The 24,495-nt window shown below is 35.7% G+C and overlaps 1 long non-coding RNA gene across 4 annotated transcripts; it reads left to right on the top strand.

The window, feature by feature from the left end:
• The first annotated feature begins 18,626 nt into the window (after positions 1-18,626).
• On the top strand, positions 18,627-24,084 carry LOC138696785 (uncharacterized). 4 transcript variants are annotated; one of them, XR_011331461.1, is made up of 6 exons: positions 18,627-18,893; positions 19,858-20,014; positions 20,115-20,365; positions 20,632-20,754; positions 20,945-21,152; positions 21,417-24,084. It is a non-coding gene; the product is annotated as an uncharacterized lncRNA (long non-coding RNA). The 4 variants fall into 4 exon arrangements; XR_011331459.1 differs by having other exon boundaries at positions 20,629-20,754; XR_011331460.1 differs by having other exon boundaries at positions 20,115-20,529.
• The last annotated feature ends 411 nt before the right edge of the window (positions 24,085-24,495 follow it).

Here is a 24,495-nt window from a genome sequence, read left to right as displayed (position 1 = left end):
TTCAGTTTTTGAAGAAGAATTCTCAATGTCATATTAACCTGTAATGATATTATTACCGTACTGTGTAAGATATATTATTGTAAAAAGATTTATGTGAAATTTATATTATTTGAAGTGAACTTACGTGTGTATATTGATGAACGAGTTATAGTAGTCTGTTCTTGTTTAGATGTTGTAACGTACTGGATATTGTTAAGTTTGTAATGTTGGCTTTTAGACTTGCGTAGTAATATGTATGCAACTATTTAAATATTGTCTAGAGGATTCCGGAAGTTTAATACATTTTCATTAATTAATGTTTTCTCATTTTTGTAGTATTTTGATATGAAATATTCTTCTGCTGCATTGATAAATTTTTTTATCGCTATAGGTTTTTAGAATATTTAGTGTATCTTTGCATTGACCTAGTTCATGTCCTATATTGATCAAGTGTACTGCGTACTTAGATTTTTCTTTATTATGTATAAAGTCTGAAATATGTTCTTTATATACCTATTGTTTTGAAGTTGGGTTTCGTCTGACCTATTTCTGTTCGCATGTATTGCATTTCATCATGTATATTCCTTTCTTATTAAGCTTATCTATGTTATTTAGTGCATTGTTAATATTGTTGTTTAACTTATTGTTAGTTTTGAATGTTATCTTTATATTTCTCTATTAAAAAAGTCTTTAGTTTGATATGTATTTATTATAACACGTATACACACGGAAGTTCACATCAAACAATACAAATTTCACATAAATCTTTTTACGATAATACAACTTACACAATAATAATATCATTACAGATTAATATGAAACTACATTGAGAATTCTTCTTCAAAACCTGAATTATAGTAACAACGTCAACTTAATAATGAAAATGTATACATGTAAGTTTATTAATAATTATATTAACATTTGAATTTCAACTCAAATAACCAAAGTATTATTAAATTAATCTATTTCAACCTAATATAAACGTATATATTTTGCAGATATTCAAAAATGACTTAATAGCACACCAATTTCATCAAGCACAAAATAAACAGAAGACGCAAATTTTATTTTATATTACGTAGAATCAGTACACATATCAACATTACGAATTATTTTATGAATTATGACAAATATAAAATGAAGATATAAATTACATCAACAAAGCTTTACATAAATTGAGCTATATATTACAAACACAATATCATATATTTAAACACAAAGTTTGAAAAGCATATTTGAATTTAAAATTGTTACAATTTAAAATACACACGTGGCTGAAACCATTGTAACATGAGTTTTATATATTTCAATACTAAATACAATATAATTAGTTATACAATGTAGACTTATTTATTACCTAATTTTTTTTTTCCAACAAGTAAAATACATAAAACTCTTGAGTCATTATTACAGTACATATTATTAGTATTACTAGATATTGCTGAAAAGTTGGTGAGACTGGTAAGAATGACAATGACAGATGTTCGAAGCAGTATAAGGGTCAGAGGAATGTTATCAGATCCATTAGATATTAAGAATGGTGTGCGACAAGGAGATACGCTGGCGTGTCTCCTTTTTAATGTTGCATTGGAGAAGGTAGTAAGAGATGCAAACCTACTTAGCAGAGGGACCATATTTTATAAATCAGTGCAGATACTCGCATACGCCGATGATATAGATATAGAGGCAAGATCTAGAAGGGCAATGGAAGATGCATTCTTGAATATAGAAAAGGCAGGAAGGAATATGGGATTGACCATTAATCAATCGAAAACTAAATACATGGCTTGTGGAAAGGCAAACCTCAAGAATATGCCATCCTCAATAACAATAGGCAGATATGACTTCGAGAGAGTGGATGAGTTTAAATACCTGGGATCAACAGTTACTCATTCTAATGATATTTCGTATGAAATAAAGCAGAGGTTAATGGCTGCCAATAGAACTTGCTTCGCCTTAAGAAAATTACTTTGTTCAAGAATTTTATCTCGTACCACAAAGATAACTATCTATAAAACACTTATAAGACCTGTACTAGCATATGCTGCTGAGACGTGGTCCCTAACAAAAAAGGACGCTGGAAATTTGGATGCCTTTGAGAGGAAGATACTCCGTAAAATAATTGGCCCAGTATTCGAGAGAGGAAGATGGAGAAGGCGATATAATAATGAGTTGTATTCCATCTATAAAGATCCGCCTATTAGAAGAATAGTAAAAGCAGCAAGATTAAGGTGGGCTGGGCACGTGGCACGGATGAATGACGTAGAAATTCCTAAAAGGATATTAAATGGAAATCCTGGGGGCCAAAGAAGCCGTGGACGACCAAGAATAAGATGGCTGGGTGGAGTTGAGGAAGACATATGTAAGATGGGATATAGGAATTGGAAAGCAATTTCGCAGGATCGAGACAACTGGCGGAAAATCGTGGAAGAGGCCAAGGTTCACAATGAGCTGTAGCGCCAAGAAAGAAGAAGAAGAAGATTATTAGTATTAATACTTATTATTATAACACAAATTTGATGATTTGCTATAAGAGAAAACAAAAATTCCACTATTTAATTTAGATATCGTATAATCAAGTTGTATCTGATGACGGCGTAAAAGGCACATATTTAACACTATTAACAAATGTTAATATTAAATTGGTAAGTCATAAGATTGAACATTTTAACATTATTTATTGTACACGCTTTCTTTCTTGGAGAAGTCACTGTCATGTCTTTCCTCTCTTTGACATTATTGTGATAAAAATCTAAGCACGAAAGAAATTAATTAAAATGTGAAATGGCTGTTCTATCGATCACCCAAGTGCATGTACCATGCCATATGTTATATTTATTTACACTTATCCAACTATAATATTGAACTGTAACCATAACGCAACGCAATACATAAAATAACTATTATGTATTAATATAAATACTGATATTAATTAATTATATTAGTGTGTCCAAACTTCACTAGCTTACAGTAATCGTCTCAGAAATCTAAAACAATTTGAATTTTCAGAATTTGCATCACCCACAACTGCTGTCACTGCTGCCAACATAACAGTTAGAAAATCACTACCAGTTTTATTTCTCAATAGCGAAATTCGAAACGAAGTTGCCAAAAGAAAATTCAACCTTCAAACTAGAAAATCACCATAATCCACTAGCTTATGTAGTAATGGGGGAAAATGGTTAGGTTTCACTCTTAGGGTACTAAGTAAGTTGATCCGAACTATACATAGAATGGAGATAGACTACCTATATCCTAGAATTACACTTCAGTAGGCCTATAGACCAAGAGCAACCAGGTCAATTTAACTACCGAGGAAGAGATGGACAAACCAACTGTGAGGACAGAAACTCTGGACATAACGTAACAGTGAAAGTTATTTTTCAAAATTATCAAAATTCATAAACTCAAAAGTAGCCTAAATTGTTTCAAGTTTTATGACAACGTGCTATCAAAGATTCCAGTTCCTATATGGAGGGCGTCCATAAAATTGTGCTTAGACATTAATGAAATGAAAAAAAGGACAAACAGACTGCCGATGTATTGTTTATGATCTAATACATTACAGAAAGCAACGTCACTCCAGCTAGGGATTCAGATGTTCTCCCCATCCACTGCCGCTATCACAAGTTAACGCCTCCTGCGCCAAGTTCAAACAAGGATTAAAATCACCATGACACATTTAAAACTGTGTCACACAAGCGTCAGCACTGGTCAGCGACAAAGGGAGCCCTAGACAATAGGGCCGCTACCAGCCCTCGCAGTTCTCCCCTCCAGCCGATATATACTTATTTAATAATAACACGGATATAAAAGACTTAGACGCGTACATCACCGACCCCCTTTCTGAACATGTCGACTGGAAATAATTTAATATTCATTACGACTTGGGATTGCAGAAACATGTGGATCAACAAAACGTACCCTCTGGGCAGATTATCTGGGTGTAAGTTGATTGAAAACAAGTGAAGTGGAATGCAAGCATTAAATGGGGCAACGTGTTGTTAAAATGTCCTCATGAAGGTTCGGTAGCAAACAGTCACGCACTTGTTACGGAGAAACTCGCAAAAGCAGCGAAGACAAACTGTAGGCCTATTTATACCGGAAAACATATAAAAGAGCATTAATTATATCAAATGTGAGGTGGTTTTCCTAAGGCGCTAAGACAAATGTCGGGATGAGCCCTAAAAGAAATGGGCCACGGACCTGTACTCATATCCCCATGACCCTTTAATTATTCTAAATTAATTATAATTAAATCTCTTTCTCTTCCTAATTGAGTCACCATAAAGCCAAATGGCTGGTCTCTAAATTGAGACGATTCAACAAGGCTCAAGACAATCAATCACTTCCTACCTAATAGCCAAATTGGCTAGTCTCTTATATGAGACAACTCATCCTGCCTAAGGTATTCTGTGGTTTTCCTAAGGCGTAAGACAAATGTCGGGATGAGCCCTAAAAGAAATGGGCCACGGACCTATATGCCCTTCCCCATATATTCCCCCTTTTCTAGCAACGACGTAATGCCCTAGTTCTGAACTTATAAATTGCCTGTTAAATGTGCGAGGTCACTCATTTAGTCGCAATGCGAAAGGACAGGGAACCTCTCAAATTGCAGATTCAGATTTCATGGCTCTTCTTCTGACGGTCTTCACCTGCCTTGTCATCGAACAAAAGATGACAGAGTCTTCACGACTCCACTTGCACTGCGAAATGGCTAAGCTCCTTTCAATGTGCAAGAAAACACCTACCATCCTAACGACAAACAAATGAGTCTTCTCGACTCTTCCTGCACTGCGATATGACACAGTTCATTTCAATGTGCAGATTTACACCAGCCATTTCTTCCTCGTCTCGTCCTGTGATCACTTTGATCACATTTCCGTCCCCTCGCGTATGTGGTACCTAAGAGGTTACGTCCATTTTCGGTTTTTCCCCTTCAAAATTTTCTAGAACTCCTTCAGTTGAGCAGCGTAACCCGGAGTGAGACTAGTGGCCAACAGGCTTGAAGCTCACATATTTAGTTTCTTACAGCCCCGAACCCCTTGGAAGAACGCGTTTTGCGTACCTTTTAAATTTGTCCTCCAAATTCTCTTTCAATTCAATTCAATTCAATTTAATTCAATTCAATTCAATTTAAATGTGAGGCTATTTGCAGACGGCTGCATTATCTATAGAGAGATTAGAAATAATTCAGATGTCCTTGCTATTCAAACAGACTTGAATAAAATTTATAACTAGGCGTTAATGCATAGGATGTTGTAAAACCTAGGAGTGTATTTAAACTCCAAACTTTCGTGGGCAGAGCATGTTGATAAGTTCTTTTATCGTATCGTTTCCATCTTCTCTTTTACCTTTAACAAATTTAGCTGCCCTATACTGGATTCTTTCTAAGGAATTTATCTGATATATTCTATAGGGATCCAACATGTAGTTCCGTATGCCATTAACGGTCGCACTAACGTTAGATATGCTATTTCCCTCGATTTGGGACTAGCCTTTTTCAAGATTCAAGTTAGTCGAGCATGACGAAGTTCGATATTCGTCGATGTTCGCTCTGCAGAAGAAGGCCTGTCGTGTTTGTTCCATTTTGTTATAAAAATATTCGCTGTCCTCCACTCCCGCCCCTTCATGTTTAGCATAGACCTTGCGATTAGTTTTTAATATAAAATAAGACGAAGTTTGTAATGTCTTGGTTGTCTCTCTCATGTTCGAACATTGGAGGACACTATTTAAAACCGCTCAAGGATTTGAGCACATATCCTGCGATTAGTTTTTCATATAATATAAGACGAAGTTTGTAATGTCTTGGTTGTCTCTCTCATGTTTGAACATTGGAGGACACTATTTAAAACCGCTCAAGGATTTGAGCACATATCCTGCGATTAGTTTTTTTCATATGGAATAAGACGAAGTTTGTAATATCTTGGTTGTCTCTCTCATGTTCGAACATTGGAGGACACTATTTAAAACCGCTCAAGGATTTGAGCACATATCCTGCGATTAGTTTTTCATATAAAATAAGACGAAGTTTGTAATGTCTTGGTTGTCTCTCTCATGTTCGAACATTGGAGGACACTATTTAAAACCGCTCAAGGATTTGAACACATATCCTGCGATTAGTTTTTTTCATATGGAATAAGACGAAGTTTGTAATATCTTGGTTGTCTCTCTCATGTTCGAACATTGGAGGATACTATTTAAAACCGCTCAAGGATTTGAGCACATATCCTGCGATTAGTTTTTTTCATATGGAATAAGACGAAGTTTGTAATATCTTGGTTGTCTCTCTCATGTTCGAACATTGGAGGATACTATTTAAAACCGCTCAAGGATTTGAGCACATATCCTGCGATTAGTTTTTCATATAAAATAAAACGAAGTTTGTAATGTCTTGGTTGTCTCTCTCATGTTCGAACATTGGAGGACACTATTTAAAACCGCTCAAGGATTTGAGCACATATCCTGCGATTATTTTTTTATATGGAATAAGACGAAGTTTGTAATGTCTTGGTTTCCTCTCTCATGTTTGAACTTTGCACGTACTAGTCGGTACTTTGAACATATGCGTTTTATAAATATATTTTGTTTGATTTATTTATACGTATGTTTATGTGAATGTTTAGTCATATTAATAACAAGAAAAATTACCTGTACTCATTACTATGCGTAACTTCGCAAGCCTGGCATTCTTATGCAGCTAAAGCGTAAACACGCAGCGAGAGGAGGAACTAAGGAGAAAGGTACCGAACGTGTGTAAGGAAGGAGAAAGATTAAATAAACGCAAAGGTAGCTTCAGTTCTACAAAGATTCGGCAAACATGAACCGAACATAAGGCCTCTGACCGGTTTTCAATAGACTCGGTTATTTTAGTTTACATGCTTTACTTCCACGTACTGCTGGGATGCCTATGGAGTAGGGCGAAGTTTGTAGTATCTTGATGTCCCCTTTCAAGTTCGAACATTGCACGACTCTGGTAAACAGTGCTTTATCCAGTTTACACGTAACTACAGAGTTAATGTGTCTGAACTACAAAGTCTAGTCATAACTCATTAAGACGGTAAACGTTTGTATGGATCGCTCTGTATAAGCCACTGTAATTGGCGGTTACCGACGTCAATGCAGGCATGGCAGTTTTGCGCCATGTTTTAGCAAAAGTTCGTGAATGACTGTGTATAATTTGAAATGTATCCAAAACCGAGTCAAATAATGCGCAGTGAACATTTAAGTCGGGATGTGCAATCGTAACAGATGCGCGTTCGAGAGTCATTCAGCGGAAACCTTGTGTGCGCTGGCGGGGAGGACACAAGGGATGCAGCGGACGCCATTCAAGGGTAACGTTCCGGTACATGGACTCCCGTCACATCCCCGGATAGTTACACTCGTGATTAATTGCACGGAGCAATTCAATGATTCAGTCATCTTGTCCTCCCGGCTAATGGAACACGTCACGTGACGCAAGATCACCTGCACTACCAAACACAGTCCTGTAGCGACGAGTTCATCAGCTCAAGACGTGGCTGTTCCTCAACTGTGTGGATGGACATATTTAACAACAATAACTGCATGTTTGATTTATTCGAATGGTCAATTGATTTTAAAGTACAAGATGATTATGAAGTAACCAACATAGGCCTAGTTAAAACCAGTATTTATTGCTAGAACAAAGATATATATATATATATATATATATATAGTTTTTTTATAAAAAAGGTCTCTCTAGCACCCCTAGAGAGAACACATACTCGTGCTCAGGGGGCATTCCACAAAATTTTAACAAATATTTTATTAATCCACAGAATACAAAATAAAAAATGAAAAGGAAAACATATATATCACAATAATTGGAACTTTATATTTTCTCTCTGAGAAATAATTTTCAATTGCCTTTTTAAAATAACTAGCATTAGCAAATTGTAGTTCTGGAATTTAACTGTTATCTTGTAAAACCTTGGACCGAAGTTGCAACAATCATTATAAGCTGAAGTTGTGGTACATTTAGATTCTGTCAAGCATATGTTTAGTTTTTAATCTATGTGTATAAAAATTAAATATATTTAGGTTTCTGTGTACGGAATTCAATAAGACGTCGTTATAAATTGTATGGATATCAAATACTTTAAACCCGGAAAGCAACAGTTCTGAGAGATAATCAAGAGTCTTATTAAGATATATTTTTATTATTCTTTTCTGTATCAGTGTTATTGGCATGAGGAAGGTACTAAAAGCACGACTCCATCCTACTATAGTAGATTTGGGTTTTTCCGAGTTTTTCCCCAACCATAAGATGAATGTCAAGTAATAAATGGCGAATCCTCGGGTTCTATCTCGCCAAATACCTTCTCGCTATCACCAATTCCATCGACGCTAAATAACACAGTAGTTGATAGACCGTCGTTAAATAACCAAATAAAAAACAGGAAGTGTGCTGGCAACCATGTTGCCACAGCCATCTTGTAGACATATAGGAAAACGTTCTGAACGTTTGTCAGTCTAAATTGAGAAAAAAGTTAATTTCCTGCAATTATGCACGCCAAGAAGGGAGAGTGGCTCTATGCATAGTAAAACAAAAATAATTTTTAGACAAATATGCAGATCGAACATAGACATGAAACTTGGGCCTATATGCTTAACATAAACTAATTTGTGAGCCTAGCTTTAAAAAAAAAATATTTTTTGGCCCAAAATTGCATAGCCTACATTTCCTCTTAAGAGGGTCCTGTTCAGGCTGGGCCGTCGTCTTATTTACTTACTTATGGCTTTTAAGGAACCCGGAGATTCATTGCCGCCCTCACATAAGCCCGCCATCGGTCCCTATCCTGAGCAAGATTAATCCAGTCTCTACAATCATATCCCACCTTCCTCAAATCCAGTTTAATATTATTCTCCCATCTACGTCTCGGCCTCCCCAAAGGTCTTTTTCTCTCCGGCCTCCCAACTATCACTCTATATGCATTTCTGAATTCGCCCATACGTGCTACATGCCCTGCCCATCTCAAACGTCTGAATTTAATGTTCCTAATTATGTCAGGTGAAGAATACAATGCGTGCAGTTCTACGTTGTGTATCTTTCTTCATTCTCCTGTAACTTCATCCCTCTTAGCCACAAATATTTCCTTAAGAACCTTATTTTCAAATACCCTTAATCTCGTTTTCTCAAAGTGAGAGACCAAGTTTCACAACCATACAGAACAACCAGTAGTATAATTGTTTTATAAATTCTAATTTTCAGATTTTTTGACACAGACTAGATAAGAAAATCTTCTCAACCGAATAATAACAGGCATTTTCCATATTTATTCTGCATTTAATTTTCTCCCAAGTGTTATTTATATTTGTTACTGTTGCTCCAAGATATTTTAATTTTTCTACCTCTTCGAAGAATAAATTTCCAATTTTTATATTTCCATTTCGTACAATATTCTGGCCTCAAATCCGGCTAATGCAGCCCTCTAGCCGTCTTGCGTATTTTCGGACAGGAACCGCGCTTAACGTTCTGTACTATTATTGCTACATTACTAAATGTTTGTACTATCACTGCTATATTACATTAAGGTTGTACTTTTACTGCTACATTACTAAGTGCGTTGTACTATCATTGCTACATTACTAAGTGAGTTGTACTCTTATTGCTACATTACTAAGTGAGTTGTACTATTACTGCTAAAGTACTAAGTATGTTTTATTATTATTGCTACATGGCTAAGTGTGTTGTACTATTATTGCTACATTACTAAGTGTGTTGTACTATTATTTCTACATTACTAAGTGTGTTGCACTATTATTGCTACATTACTAAGTGTGTTGTACTATTATTGCTACATTACTAAGTGTGTTGTACTATTATTTCTACATTACTAAGTGTGTTGTACCATAATTGCTACATTACTAAGTGTGTTGTACTATTATTGCTACATTATTAAGTGTGTTGTACTATTATTTCTACATTACCAAATGTGTTGTACTATTATTGGTACATTACTAAGTGTGTTGTACTATTATTGCTACATTACTAAGTGTGTTGTACTATTATTTCTACATTACCAAATGTGTTGTACTATTATTGGTACATTACTAAGTGTGTTGTACTCTTATTGCTACATTACTAAGTGAGTTGTACTATTACTGCTAAATTACTAAGTATGTTTTATTATTATTGCTAAATGGCTAAGTGTGTTGTAGTATTATTGCTACATTACTAAGTGTGTTGTACTATTACTGCTAAATTACTAAGAATGATTTATTATTATTGCTACATGGCTAAGTGTGTTGTACTATTATTGCTACATTACTAAGTGTGTTCTACTATTACTGCTAAATTACTAAGTATGTTTTATTATTATTGCTAAATGGCTAAGTGTGTTGTACTATTATTGCTACATTACTAAGTGTGTTGTACTATTACTGCTAAATTACTAAGTATGTTTTATTATTATTGCTACATGGCTAAGTGTGTTGTACTATTATTGCTACATTACTAAGTGTGTTGTACTATTATTGCTACATTACTAAGTGTGTTGTACTATTATTGCTACATTACTAAGTGTATTGTACTATTATTGCAACATTACTAAGCGAGTTGTACTATTACTGCTAAATTACTAAGTATGTTTTATTATTATTGCTACATGGCTAAGTGTGTTGTACTATTATTGCTACATTACTAAGTGTGTTGTACTATTATTTCTACATTACTAAGTGTGTTGTACTATTATTGCTACATTACTAAGTGTGTTGTACTATTATTGCTACATTACTAAGTGTGTTGTATACTACTACTACTTGGATACTACTATTGCTGCCACTGTCACCGTCACCACCACTGTTACTACCAAAGATAAATTAAAGGAAGCTCATTGCTCTACTTGTAATAGAAGAGTCAACTGTGGAAAATTATTTTACTCAAAATCATTTCATCTGTAGTAATATGATAACATGACGTCAACATTACGTGAACTTTCACTACAGACTCAAATGTCTGTCCTTACTCTTCCACGCGTTACAGGATTGCTTCCACACTCCCATACATTTCAATTTGGCCCGGACACACCTATTACTTTTCCATTTATCCTGCGACCTCCAATACCTCATTCTTGCGTGCAATTAAAAGACCTGGAACGGTGTGCGGCCGCATTTGTAACAGTCACACGAGGCGGCGAAATCTCAGAGCGGGTGGCGAGATTGATGCAGTGATTTGCATGCCGGCCTCTGCGGCCATTTCTGTACAAGAACTCCGCTGCAAGCTGCGGAATGAGCGCATTAAATCAGGATGACTGATATCGCTAATGAAATAGTCTTCATTACGCTGCCTATAGCCAAGTCCTGCTCCACATATTAATCAAGGACGTCCCTCAGTCCGATTAAACATCGAAACAGCATTTTTTCTGTTCTACTTTTATTGCAGTACAACTTCGTTTATCCGGAATTCATGGAGCGGCGGCTAAGAAATGGGATTCAGTTTTGACGAGAAAAATCCTATTACTTACTGGAACGAAACGTTGCGTTGTTCTTCCCTCTTTGTTATGCTTAGCATGAAATTTCTTATAATGTACAGATCCTATATTGACGTGAAAATTCTGTATTCGATTTACACGAACAGAGAAACATTTTAACATTTTGATATGCAAGATTTAATCTGATGGAAACAGGAGTGTAAGATGAACTTCGTGCCTCGTGTTTTCTATTCTGTTTAATATGTCTAGAAATTTTTCGTAATGCAAGGGCTCGGATTCCTTCTCTCGCCTGGAAATTGCGACGCTATTCCCCACGCTCGATGTGCAGGCTTTTGACATCTTCTGGGATCCTGCCCTGTTCCTGTTCTGTCATGTTTCCCTCCCCCCTCACGTAGTAGCTATTAGGTTACGTCCATTTTCGGTTTCTCCTTCAAAATTCTATAATGTTCCTTCAGCGGAGCGGCGAAAATCGGAGACAAGTGGTCAACAGGCTGGGTGCTCACATAGATATACGAGGGGGATCCAGGAAATAACGACCGTTCGCGCATACCCGCCGCGCAGCTGACTCCCCTTCCTTGTTTGAAGGTCAACTGGCTTCCTTAACATGTGTTGTCATAATGTTGTGAGTACTGGTTGCAACAAGTCGCCATTGTGCATTTTGTGTTACTTCAAAATGAACGACGTGATTGATAATCCCGCCGACTGTGAGGTGAGGAGTGTGATTCGATTTTTGAATGCCCGACATTTGAAACCTGCAGAAATTTACCGGCAATTGAAAGAAGTGTATGGTGATACTGTAATGAATGAAATAAATGTGAGAAAATGGTGAGAAATGTTCAACAATGGGCGAACAAATGTCCACGATGAAACTCGACCCGGACGCCCATCACTCATCACAGAAGACCTGAAGACTAAAGTGAACGACAGAATCTTGCAAGACAGGCGCACATCACTCGACGAATTGCATATTGCCTTTCCTGACATTTCTCCTTCTTTGCTTGGTGAAATTGTGTCGCAACATCTTGGCTACCACAAAATCTGTGCACGATGGGTTCCACGGCAACTGAGTGACCAACACAAAACTCAGAGAATGGCCTCAGCATTGACATTCTTGATGCGATATCACACAGATGGAGACGCCTTTCTTGATCAAATTGTGACTGGTTATGAGACCTGGGTGTCTCACAACACCCCAGAGACCAAGCGCCAATCATGTCAGTGGCATCATCCCTCATCACCCAAGAAACCGAGAAAATTCAAACAGACTCTCTCAACACAAAAAGTCATGGCTACTGTCTTTTGGGATCGCAAAGGTGTACTTTTGCTGGATTTCATGCCAAAAGGCACTACGATCAATGCAAATCGTTATTGTGAGACTTTACGAAAACTACGGCGAGCCATCCAAAACAAGAGGCGAGGAATGCTTTCGAGAGGAGTTGTGCTTCTTCACGACAACGCCCACCCACCCGCACACTGCTGCTTCAACTCGAGAATTGCTGGATCAGTTCGGTTGGGAAATCTTTGATCATCCGCCCTATAGTCCAGACCTTGCTCCTAGCGATTTTCACCTTTTCACTAAGCTGAAAGACTTTCTGGGTGGTACGCGTTTTGGAAGTGATGAAGAAGACAGTGAACACCTGGCTTAATGAACTGGCGGCAGAGGAGTATAACACGGGAATTCTAAAGCTAGTGAACAGATACGACAAATGTTTAAATGTAGGCGGTGATTATGTAGAGAAGTAAAGGAAGCTTCAGTTATGTAACAGACTTTGTTTTTTCAAATAAATATATATATTTTTTAATTATTACAACAAAACGGTCGTTATTTCCTGGATCCCCTCGTAATTTCTCTCGTCCCCAATTTCCCTTGCTATGGACGCGTTTTCGCGTAGCTACATGTCATTTCAAAGGTTTCTCTTCAGATTTCCCCCATTTAATTAATTTATTTATTTATCTCTCTATCCATCCACCCATCCATCAATCCATCCATCCATCCATCCATCCATCCATCCATCCATCCATCCATCCATCCATCCATCCATCCATCCATCCATCCATCCATCCATCCATCCATCCATCCAAGTTTACCGCGTTCTGCAAATCTTCAATGCTCCTGTTCAGTCGTGCTTGTGATATTACCCCCTCTTATGTGGTAGATAGGCCTATTAGCTTACGTCCACTTTCAGCTTTCCCCTTCAAAATTTTCTTATGTTCCTTCAAACAGAACGATGAAAAACGGAGCGAGACAAATGGCCCAAAATTCTCTTGCAATGACGCATGATCGCGTACCTTTTAATTTTTTCTCCTTCCACTTCCTCCGTCATCCATCTATCCATCCATCCATCCACTCAGCCACTCCCCATCCATCCATTCACTCATTCATTCGTCCATCCATCCATCCATCCATTCACTCTTTCTTCATTCACCCATTCACCCATTCTTAATCCATCCATTCACTCTTTCTTTATCCAGTCGGCCTTGGTAGCATAGTCGGTATAGCGCTGGCCTTCTGTGCTCGAGGTTGCGGGTTCGATCCCGGCCCAGGTCGATGGCATTTAAGTGTGTTTAAATGCGACAGGCTCATGTCAATAGATTTACTGGCATGTAAAAGAACTCCTGCGGGACAAAATTCCGGCACACCGGCGACGCTGATATAACCTCTGCAGTTGCGAGCGTCGTTACATAAACCATAATTTTTAATTTAATTCATCCATTCACTCATTCCTCCATCCATCCATCCATTCACTCTTTCATCCATCCACCCACCTACCCATCCATCTATCCAACCAACCACCCATTCATCCATCCGTTCACTCGTTCATTCATCTATCCATTCACTCATTCATTCACCCATCCATTCTTAACTCATTCATTCATTCAACCACGCATTCACTCTTCCGTCACCCATCCATTCATTCATTCCTTCATCCATCCATTCATTCCTCCATCCATCCACTCATTCATCCATCCATCCATCCATCCATCCATACATCCATCCATCACTCATTGCTTCATTCACCCACACTCATTCATTTCTTCACCCATCCACTCATTCATTCCTTCATCCATCCATTCATTCATTCCTCCATCCATCCACTCATTCATTCCTCCATCTATCCATCCATTCATTCCTCCATCTATCCACTCATTCATTCCTCCATCTATCCACTCATCCATCCATACATCCATCCATTCACTCATTGCTTCATTCACCCACACTCATTCATTTCTTCATCCATCCACTCATTCATTCCTTCATCCATCCATTCATTCATTCATTCATTCCTCCATCCATCCACTCATACATTCCTCCATCTATCCATCCATTCATTCCTCCATCCATCCACTCATTCATTCCTCCATCTATCCACTCACTCATTCCTCCATTTATCCACTCATCCATCCATCCATCCATCCACTCCATCCATCCATCCATCCATCCATCCATCCACTCCATCCATCCATCCATCCATCCATCCATCCATCCTTCCAGTTGGCGCGAACTTAATCCACTGAGCTGTTTGTGTACCTAAAGCTAGTGTTGAAATTTTAATTTTGCAAGTTATTTACAATGTGATGCTTTAAGTGCGAAGGCAATGACTTCAGATCTGTAAGGAATTAAAACAGAGCGGCCTAAATATTGTTCTGCTTGAACAAGCAGTGACCCGACGCAGAGAACGGAGACTTGCGACCATATTTTAACGATGCAGCTTCCTGCAAGAAACTCTCCGGAAAATGGTAGGCCAGTCTGGGATGGAATGAGATGGGATAGAATTGGATAGGGTAGCGCGGAGCACTATTAACTTGTAATGTATTGAATCGTTCGCCAGGCGGACACTTTTTAATCACTTTGAGTGGATCCTGATGTAGAGAAGGAACTGCGTGGGGTGGGATACAGGCAAGGAGACGAGCAGAGAGGAGAGAAGAGAAGAGAAGAGGAGCAGAACTTGGTGCACGGACGTGAATAACACGCCGGTACTTCCTCCAGGTGATTCCTGTGCCATTTTAGGAAGTATAATGAGGAATAACATTGAGTAAAAGTTGAGTGCTTTCCTCGTATTACTGAGATTTGTTCGTTTAGTTGTATATTAAATTATGTACTGAACGTAAATAGAAACAACCTGCCAAATGAATGTGTGTGCAGCTATATTTTATATTGTGAGTTGTCGCGAAATTCGATGATGATGATGATAATAATAATAATAATAATAACAATGATAATAATAATAATAATAATAATCTTCCTCAGGCAAAGGTGCAGTCTACAGCCGTACCGTCATTTCCCATAACCATGGTCCTGGAACACAACTATGGTCCACGACACAATCATTCAAATTTTGTACTCCATAACGTAGTACCTCGTTTATCTATATTTTTGCTGTATTGTAGTTTGAAGTCAAGCCATTACAGCTATCTACGAACGGTCTATGTTACTTGTACAATGTTCTTTAAATGGTTGTATCATGGACCATAGTTGTGTTTATTTTTATTTTATTTTATTGGGTTATTTTACGATGCTGTAGGCCTATCAACATATCAGGTTATTTAGCGTGTGAATGATATGAAGGTGATAATGCGGTGAAATGAGTCCGGGGTCCAGCACCGATAGTTACCCAGCATTTGCTCATATTGGGTTGAGGGAAAACCCCGGAAAAAAACCTCAACTAGGTAACTTGCCCCGACCGGGATTATAACCCGGGCCAACTGGTTTCGCGGCCAGACGCGCTGACCGTTATTCCACAGGTGTGGACCATAGTTGTGTTCCAGGACCATAATTATAGGAAATAACGGTACTTTAACTTTGAATAATTGTTTCATTATTGCTGAGAATAAAAGCCCAGGACTTGTACTTTTTTATATTTCTTGATTTTTTACTAGTGGCGGCTGGTACTTTATGTTCCGTCATTCACCCATATGAAGCTAGTTGTGTAGATGAATTTATCGATAGAATCGTTGCCTAGAGTGCGCCATAGAAGGCTAGTCTACGCTATAACCACAATGAGATATGATGGTAGAGATTTGTTGGGATGCCACGGGGACCGGAGTTCCGGAAGAAAACCCCTGTGTTACCTCGACATTTCTTGAACTATAGACTATTATTGCATTGAGCTGCTACCAGGAAGTCAAAAGAAGGATAGCAATGCAAAGGAAGCTTTTAAGAGAAAAGGATCACTATCTGCGGATCTGTGGAAAAAGAACTAAGGGAAAAACTATTGAAGTACTTTGTGTGGCATTGTATGGAACAGAAACATGAACATTACGACGAAGTGAAGAGAAGCGGTTAGAAGCACTTGAAATGTGGATATGAAGAAGAATGGAATGTGTGATATGGACAGACGGAATAAGAATTGAAGCTCTGTTGGAAAGAGTGGTGAAGAAAGAATGATGCTGAAACTGATCAGGAAGAGGAAATGAAATTGGTTAAGGGTCACTGACTGAGAAGAAACTATCTACTGAAGGATGCACTGGAAGGAATGATGAAGGGGAGAGTTCGGGACAGAAGAAGATATCAGATGATAGACGACATTAAGATATATGGATCATGAGGGGATAAAGAGGAAGGCAGAAAATAGAAAATATTGGAGAAAGCTGGGATTGCAGTGAAAGACCTGCCCTTGGGCAGAAAACTATTAATGAATGAATTCTTTGAGATATTTCAAACAAAAAAGTTTAATACAATTTTGCTCGTTTTTGTTTCCTTTCCGAGATAAAAACTGTTTCATATTAAACATTTCATAGCGTGCTTTGGAAAAGGCATTGATTTAATTCCGAACATGCTCAGTCAATTTAAGAGAGCAATGTATTATGATAATAAATTATTGAAAAATTTTAGTGTTTTCTAGCAACTTGATCCTTTACGGTTCAAATTTTGCATCCTAATGCACAGTCTTAAAGAATTTACAGTAGTGACGTGATTTGTAGCAATTGTCGTGATAAGTGCGTAAGAAAAATGTAATTTTGTGGTTAAAAATCGAAAAAAAAAAAATTCTGTACGAAACAACTATGGAATTAGCAACACATTTTTAGTTTCAAAATACTAACCAACTAAAAAATGATATTTCTGAATAGTTAATTCTTTATTTGTAATATTTTTTCACTCTTAAAATCACAAGGATGAGGGGTGAAGAGATTTTGCACAAATCTGTTATTGGCTGGATTATTTAACTCGGAAAAAATAAAGAATGCGATATCTGCATTGTTTCTACTATTTATAAGCAAAATTCGTTTATTGCATAAAATTCACTTATTTATTTTGCTTTGCAATATTAAATCACCTGCTAGTCTGTTATTAAAAATAGGTTAGCCCTTTTTTAGTATCATTTGTGCTATTTTTGTAATAGTATGAAATGCTTCTTGCATAAAATGTTTAATAAAAACCAGATTTATTACAATGATCAGTATCTCGAAAACAGATTTTTGGCGGTTGGTCTCTTACAGTCTTACTAATAAACCGTGTAAAGTTTTTATACAAGACTTGTGCAGAGTTGAGACAGAAAACGTTATTAATAAACCGTGAATAAGCTATGGACGTATAAACAGGCTGTAACTATACAATGGGAATTGCTTTGCAGTAGTTATATACACGAAACCGCTTGTTTAAGCGTTGTATATAGGGAAAAAATGGCCGCCCCTTTAACAGCTGTTCGTATCGACTGTCATTTTATGATGATGTTTACCTTGTAACCACACAAGAACAAACCAAAGATCATAGAATTATTAGAATAATATTGCTGTAGCTTGTAGTCTTTGACCAAAATGTAGTGTGGTAATCGATTAGAGCCAGTTGTATAGGGAAGACCAGGTAACTTGATACCCTAAGGGTGAAACCTAACCATTTTTCCCCCATTACTACAAATGCTAGTGGATTATGGTGATTTTCTAGTTTGAAGGTTGAATTTTCTTTTGCCAACTTCGTTTCGAATTTCGATACTGACAAATACTATAAATGGTAGTGATTTTGTAACTGGTATGTTGGCAGCTGAGGCAAATATCGACAATATTTGCCGGTACTGGAGTTCCATGAAATTAAAATTGTACTAGATTTCTCAGCCGGTTACTGGAAGATAGTGAAATTCGAACTTATTAATAATTAATTAATATTAGTATTAATATTAATACATAATAGTTATTTTATGCGTTGCGTTGTGGTTATAATTCAAGAATAGTCAGATAAGTACGAATGAATATAATATACTTGGGCGTGATAATGCACGTGGGTAATGGATAGAAATATTATTTCAAATTTTAATGAATTTCTTTCGTGTTTAGATTTTTATTACTATGTCAAAAAAATGAAATAGTGTTGCAGTGACTCCTCCAAGGAAGAAAATGTGTGGCATTCAGAGTACGCTTCAGAAATCTGTAGTTCACGTGTATAATGAGTTGAAGAAAGAAGATAATGAAGAAGGAATTATGCTAACGGAGACAGCAATTACAACCAGAATAGGAAAATTATTAGGAGTAAGTATTCTTAAGCATACATTTCAAAGTGGTATTCAGTTTTAGGAGTTTGCACTAATAATTTCATGATTGTGGTCAAACAAAACAAATTTTTAAGTTAGGCCTAGATGTTTAATCAAGTCAGTGATTTTCATATTGCCAAACTAAATACATTTAAGATACTGTAATACTGCAGTAGGTGATAGCTTAAATACATTTACAAATTAGACGAACAAATAATCAAACAGCACGAAAGTAAATTTCCAGTTTTCTCTTTTAGTATTAAATTAACCGTTCAGATCACAATTTACATGCCACATCGGCCGAAGAAAATACAAGTCATATTGTAATTATTAACTTGATATTGCAGCAAATATTACATGAATGTTGGCCTGTTATGGTGCTTAAAAATAATTCAGTTTTATATAATAACTATATAACATACTCTATAAAGCATAGGAACGTTGACTCTGGCTGAATAATTTATTCATGACTGGTCTAAGTAATATTAAATATGGTGTTTCTTCAGAAAAGCTACCCCACCCAAAGTACTTGTTAAGATATAACACTCGAGAGGACGAGGACGCACTACTGGGAAACTAACCATTTCTCTTCGTCATGGACCTCTCGCATGTTATATTGGTAATTAGTAACAAGTTTGAGGGAGGGACTACAACAATGCATTAGAATATACAGGTAAGTGTCAAAGGATTTTTGTGCTGAAAGTATTTGTGGCTGTGCACTAAAACCACGTGTTCATCACTATGTAAATATCACAGAAATCAATTAAACAAAATAAAATTATGCCTTCTTTGATGTAGCTTTTCTGGAGAATTACCTAAATATTAGCCTACTTAAACCTATCGTAGACCCAACCTGACATATTGATCATTTTCTATTCATATAGCTGCAAATGTTGGTATCATGCATGAATTTTATGATATAACAATTTTTAGAAGTGTTATGTTATTGTTTGTTATTACAGCTTGGCTTTACTACAGCCACGAATGTGAGAAATTCACAGAAGGGGACCCCACTTGTGACACCAGGAAAACATAGACTACGTAAACATCCAGTGACTGATGCTGATGATTTTACGAAAGATGCAATTGCGAGATTTATTTATGACAAGTTACATAAAGGTAGGGAAGTTACAGGAATTATTGTGTTGATTTATGCAATGTAATTCTGATATTAGTCATATGTATAAAAATATGGCATAATTTTCATTTACTGTTACAGGGGAAGTACTAACAGCAGCAAAAGTTCTGGAAAATATGAATGATGATTATGAAACATATTTATTTAGAGTATCCTTATCATCGGTGAAAAAAATTTTGAAAGAGATGAAATTTCTATGGAGCAAAGGGGATCCTTATACACATGTACGAGAAAGTGATGTTATTCGTTTTTAAGAGAATATATAAGAAATGTGGAGCGTGAGAACCCTAAACCCGTATTATTCTTGGATGAGACTTGGATTTTTATGAATGGTAAATTTCAATGTATTGTGAGACATTGAGTGATTGAATTTTTTACTAACAAATAGGTTAACACTTATGTGGAATATGAAATTGCAATTAATATAGGCTACTAGTAATGAATTCAAGTGGGAACAACATGTTTTGCAATTAATAGTTTCATATTATAACTAGAGGTTAGTTATAAAATTCTTGAACGGTTTTCCTGTCTTTAAAATTTTTGTGTCTCTTAGAGTGTCAATGTGAATTGCTTGTCTCTCTCTGTTTTTTTTAAGTAGGATCACCCACTTATTCATGAAATAAACCAGGTGAAGTTTCCAGTGACATGAATGGTGTTATTCATAGACCAACAAATGAGGGTGGAAGATTAGATGCCGGAACGAAAGGTGGATTTATACTCGGTAAGTTATATTGATTTATATTTTACATAAATTTGGCAAGAGTAATTTTTTAAATCAGGGTACAAAAATATAAAAATTGGTGACTAAATAAAAACGTGGGAAAGCCTTTCACCAAAGAGGATCTCATGTCATGTTATGTTATGTTATGTTTTATTTTCTTTATTTAAATGCTGTATAATTTTTATTGCAGGTGCTGATTTAATTTTTTCATGCAATTGAAAGAAAAGTCAGGACTACCATAGTGCTATGAATAGCCCTGTAGTTGAGAAGTGGGTGCAAACACAGTTGTTGACCTGAGAACATTAGGGCAATGCGTTATTGTCATGGATAGTGCTGCATATCATAGCAGACTTGTGAAAAATCAGCCAACAACAAAATGGAGGAAAGAACAGCTACTGGTGATTGCAACTGAATATAATAGATTTGTTGTACTAAATGATAAGAGTTGATGGTGTGAAATCACCTTTTGATATTATATTTCAATATTAATTTCCATACTTTGCAGTTATTATTATTATTATTATTATTATTATTATTATTATTATTATTATTATTATTATTATTATCATTACTACTACTACTACTACTACTACTACTATTGCAACCGTTTCTCTTATTTCTCATAATTAGGCATACTTATAGATGCTACTTTTTTCTTTCAGGTGAAATTGAATCTACATAAGAATCCTAAAACAACAGAGCCTTGCCAATTACTGTTCTGAAGCGGCCTTGTCTTATGTGTTGTGTCTATATACAATTAATTCTTTCAGTTTTTTTTTCCCCCTTTAATCTAATGAAGTTGTTGGTTGATTGATACCAAGTGTTCAGCAGTTGATGTCATTTGTTATCTTGCACTCCAATATTTAACCAGATGATTGAAAGCTGTGTAAAGTTAAACAGTCAAGACAATGATCCATATCTTCATTGAGATTTCAGAAATGGCATGGGGAGATTCTGAAATATCAGTTCTTTGTAAATATTTGAGACAATCATGGCCTGTGATAATATGAGTACTGCCACTGTAGATTTTCATAGAAGTTCAGTTATTAAATTAGGTGTATTATTTTTTACTATGTATTGTACTATATTTTTGTTTCGCTTAATTGATGAATTATATATGCTGTAAATTCAATAGTAGACTGTAGGCCTATAGCTTAACTGATGAATTGTATGTGCTATAAATTAAATAGTAGGCTGTATACCACAAGTGATGAATTGTTTATGCTTGTAATGTGAAGTAATTTGCATGATATTTATTATCAATTTCTGTATATTTCAACTGATTGAATTGTTTATACTTTTAAATTGAATTAACTTGCTTGCTATGTATTATATTTTATAGCTTAACTGATGAATAATTGTTTAGGTTTGTCAATTTAATAATCTGAGTGCCATGTACTTCATATTTTTAGTGGAGCCACCAATGTAGCTTAGTCGGTAGACTCGTTGGCCTGAAAATTCAGAGCTGCACTCGAGGGTAGTTTGGATCCCCCATTTGGTCTGATTAGTTGGTTTCTTCTGAGAATTTTCCTCCATCGTGGAGCGGATGCCGGATGGCCTATTGCAATTTTTTCATTTGCTTTAGAATCATTCCGATTTTTGTTACCACATTGTCATGTTCTGATCTTGTTATTCTTTTAACAGTGTGGTAAGATGCAGGTATAGATAACCTTACAGTAATTTTGCTACCTTTCAATTACCTCATTACCTCCCACTCCATAAAGTTCATGGATCCACAGAAGTACCAGTCGTCGATGTAATTAGACCATTTTGCTTAAAATATTAAAACACTGTAAAATATTGAGATTTCATGCTGTTACGTCCAATACTGCAGCAAGAATATCTGATTTTGAATCTGATAGTATGACAGCCTTCTCAGATTTATGAAGTTGATACTGGAGATTTTGTAAGCTTAAAAGTGTATCTAAATTTTCACTATCAAAATTAGTCAGTGTTTGAAGTTAGTTAGTTAGTTAGTTAGTTAGTTAGTTAGTTAGTTAGTTAGTTAGTTAGTTAGTTAGTTAGTTAGTTAGTTAGTTAGTTAGTTAGTTAGTTAGTTAGTTAGTGGCGTTTAAAAAGGGAGCGTCAGCTACTATGGCTATTTGCACCCTTATCTAAAATCTTTCACTAAACACAAACACAATACAATAACCAGAAAGTTTAAAAAACTAAAAAGCATTGTCACGGTTAAAATGGGGCAAACAAGTGTTTGAATATAATTCCCTGTAAAAGGGAATATACTGGTATTGTACTACAACACCACTACATCTATGGCTTGGTAAACAGGATCCATCTATAAAAAATACTGTATGTAGTCACTCACTGACCAGATCATTTATCGTTTCTAATGATTTTTAAAATGTCTGGAGAAGTATCACATTTCTTAACATCATCTGTTAAAGTTAACTTATATACTATTCATTTTGAAATAACTTGGGATTGTGTTTTATTAGTAAAGTTTCCCTTGATTGAGCAAGTTTGAGTTCTCCAAGTAGAGTCAAAAAGTCTGTTGGGATTTTGGCTCAGTTTATTAATATTTGTGGACTGTGATTTTTTGTTCTAGACAACCATATTATCTGCAAATGATGAGATTATCATAAGACCTATTTCTTTAGTTAGACCATCGACATTAATATTGGAAAATGTATTCCTGAAAACAACAATGTGGGAAGCCCAGATGAATCTGTCTCTATTTACATATTTGTGACAATGAATCAAATAATCAAGTCACTGACCCAATGTAACACTTTATCATGGACACCCTAAGTTTGCAATTTCTTAAGTGATTTATATTTACAGAGCCATATGATCCTTGAAAATAAATTAAAATTGCTAAGGTGTTTTGTTTTCTGTTTAAAATATCTTTAATATCTTCACTAAAATTTAAAATCTGTCCATTTGTTGAATGTAATTTTCTAAAGTCAACTCAATAAGATGAAAGTTAGTTACTAGATTCCAGGAACCAATTCAATCTATGAAATCATCTCTTCCATAATTTTGGCTATCATACTGGTAAGTGGTATCTGTCGATAACTCGAAAAGATATTAGTTGAATAATTGCTTTTCAAAATTGATGTTATGATAGATTTTCTCCAGACAGATATTGTATTTTAGTTGAGATTACAAAATAAAAGTAGTGAGTTTGCTTGTTTGCCAACATATTTAAGAAAATCAGTATGTGTATTGTCTGGACTTGGAGATGTTTTGGGTCTTATGTTATTAAATGAATAGTAATATTCAGTTCTTGATTAAATATTGTTATATAAAGTAGATTGTAGATTTAATATTTCTTTCAGTTTTTCCTTAATAGTCTGACGTACACAGATAAAACTAACACCCACACCACCAACTAATCTAATAGAAATTAAAATATAATTAAATGTAGAAAAAGTAATTAAAATTATAAATACACGTAATAAACCATACCCCCTAATTTCAACAATATACTATTTTATTCCCTTTTACAGCTTGTAGATAATTATTAATTATAGTTATTACTTATTAGCATAATATTTATTGAACTTATTGGCTATTTCACTTCGTTTGAAAGATGTTATTGTGTACAAAAAGCATTTTTTGATGATCGTTTCATGCTGTATGTTGTGTATAAATCTATGATTTCTGGCCATCTGTTCTGTGTAATCCATCTTTTGTATAGAATTAATAAAATACTCTTTTGGTAGTAATTATTTTATTAATTGAGTATTTAATTTTCACCAGCTCACATTTCTTGAATCATTT

This window comes from Periplaneta americana, chromosome 3 (assembly GCF_040183065.1).
Source record: "Periplaneta americana isolate PAMFEO1 chromosome 3, P.americana_PAMFEO1_priV1, whole genome shotgun sequence".
In the NCBI taxonomy this organism is placed as follows: domain Eukaryota; kingdom Metazoa; phylum Arthropoda; class Insecta; order Blattodea; family Blattidae; genus Periplaneta; species Periplaneta americana.
This window is presented reverse-complemented; position numbering and strand designations above follow the sequence as displayed.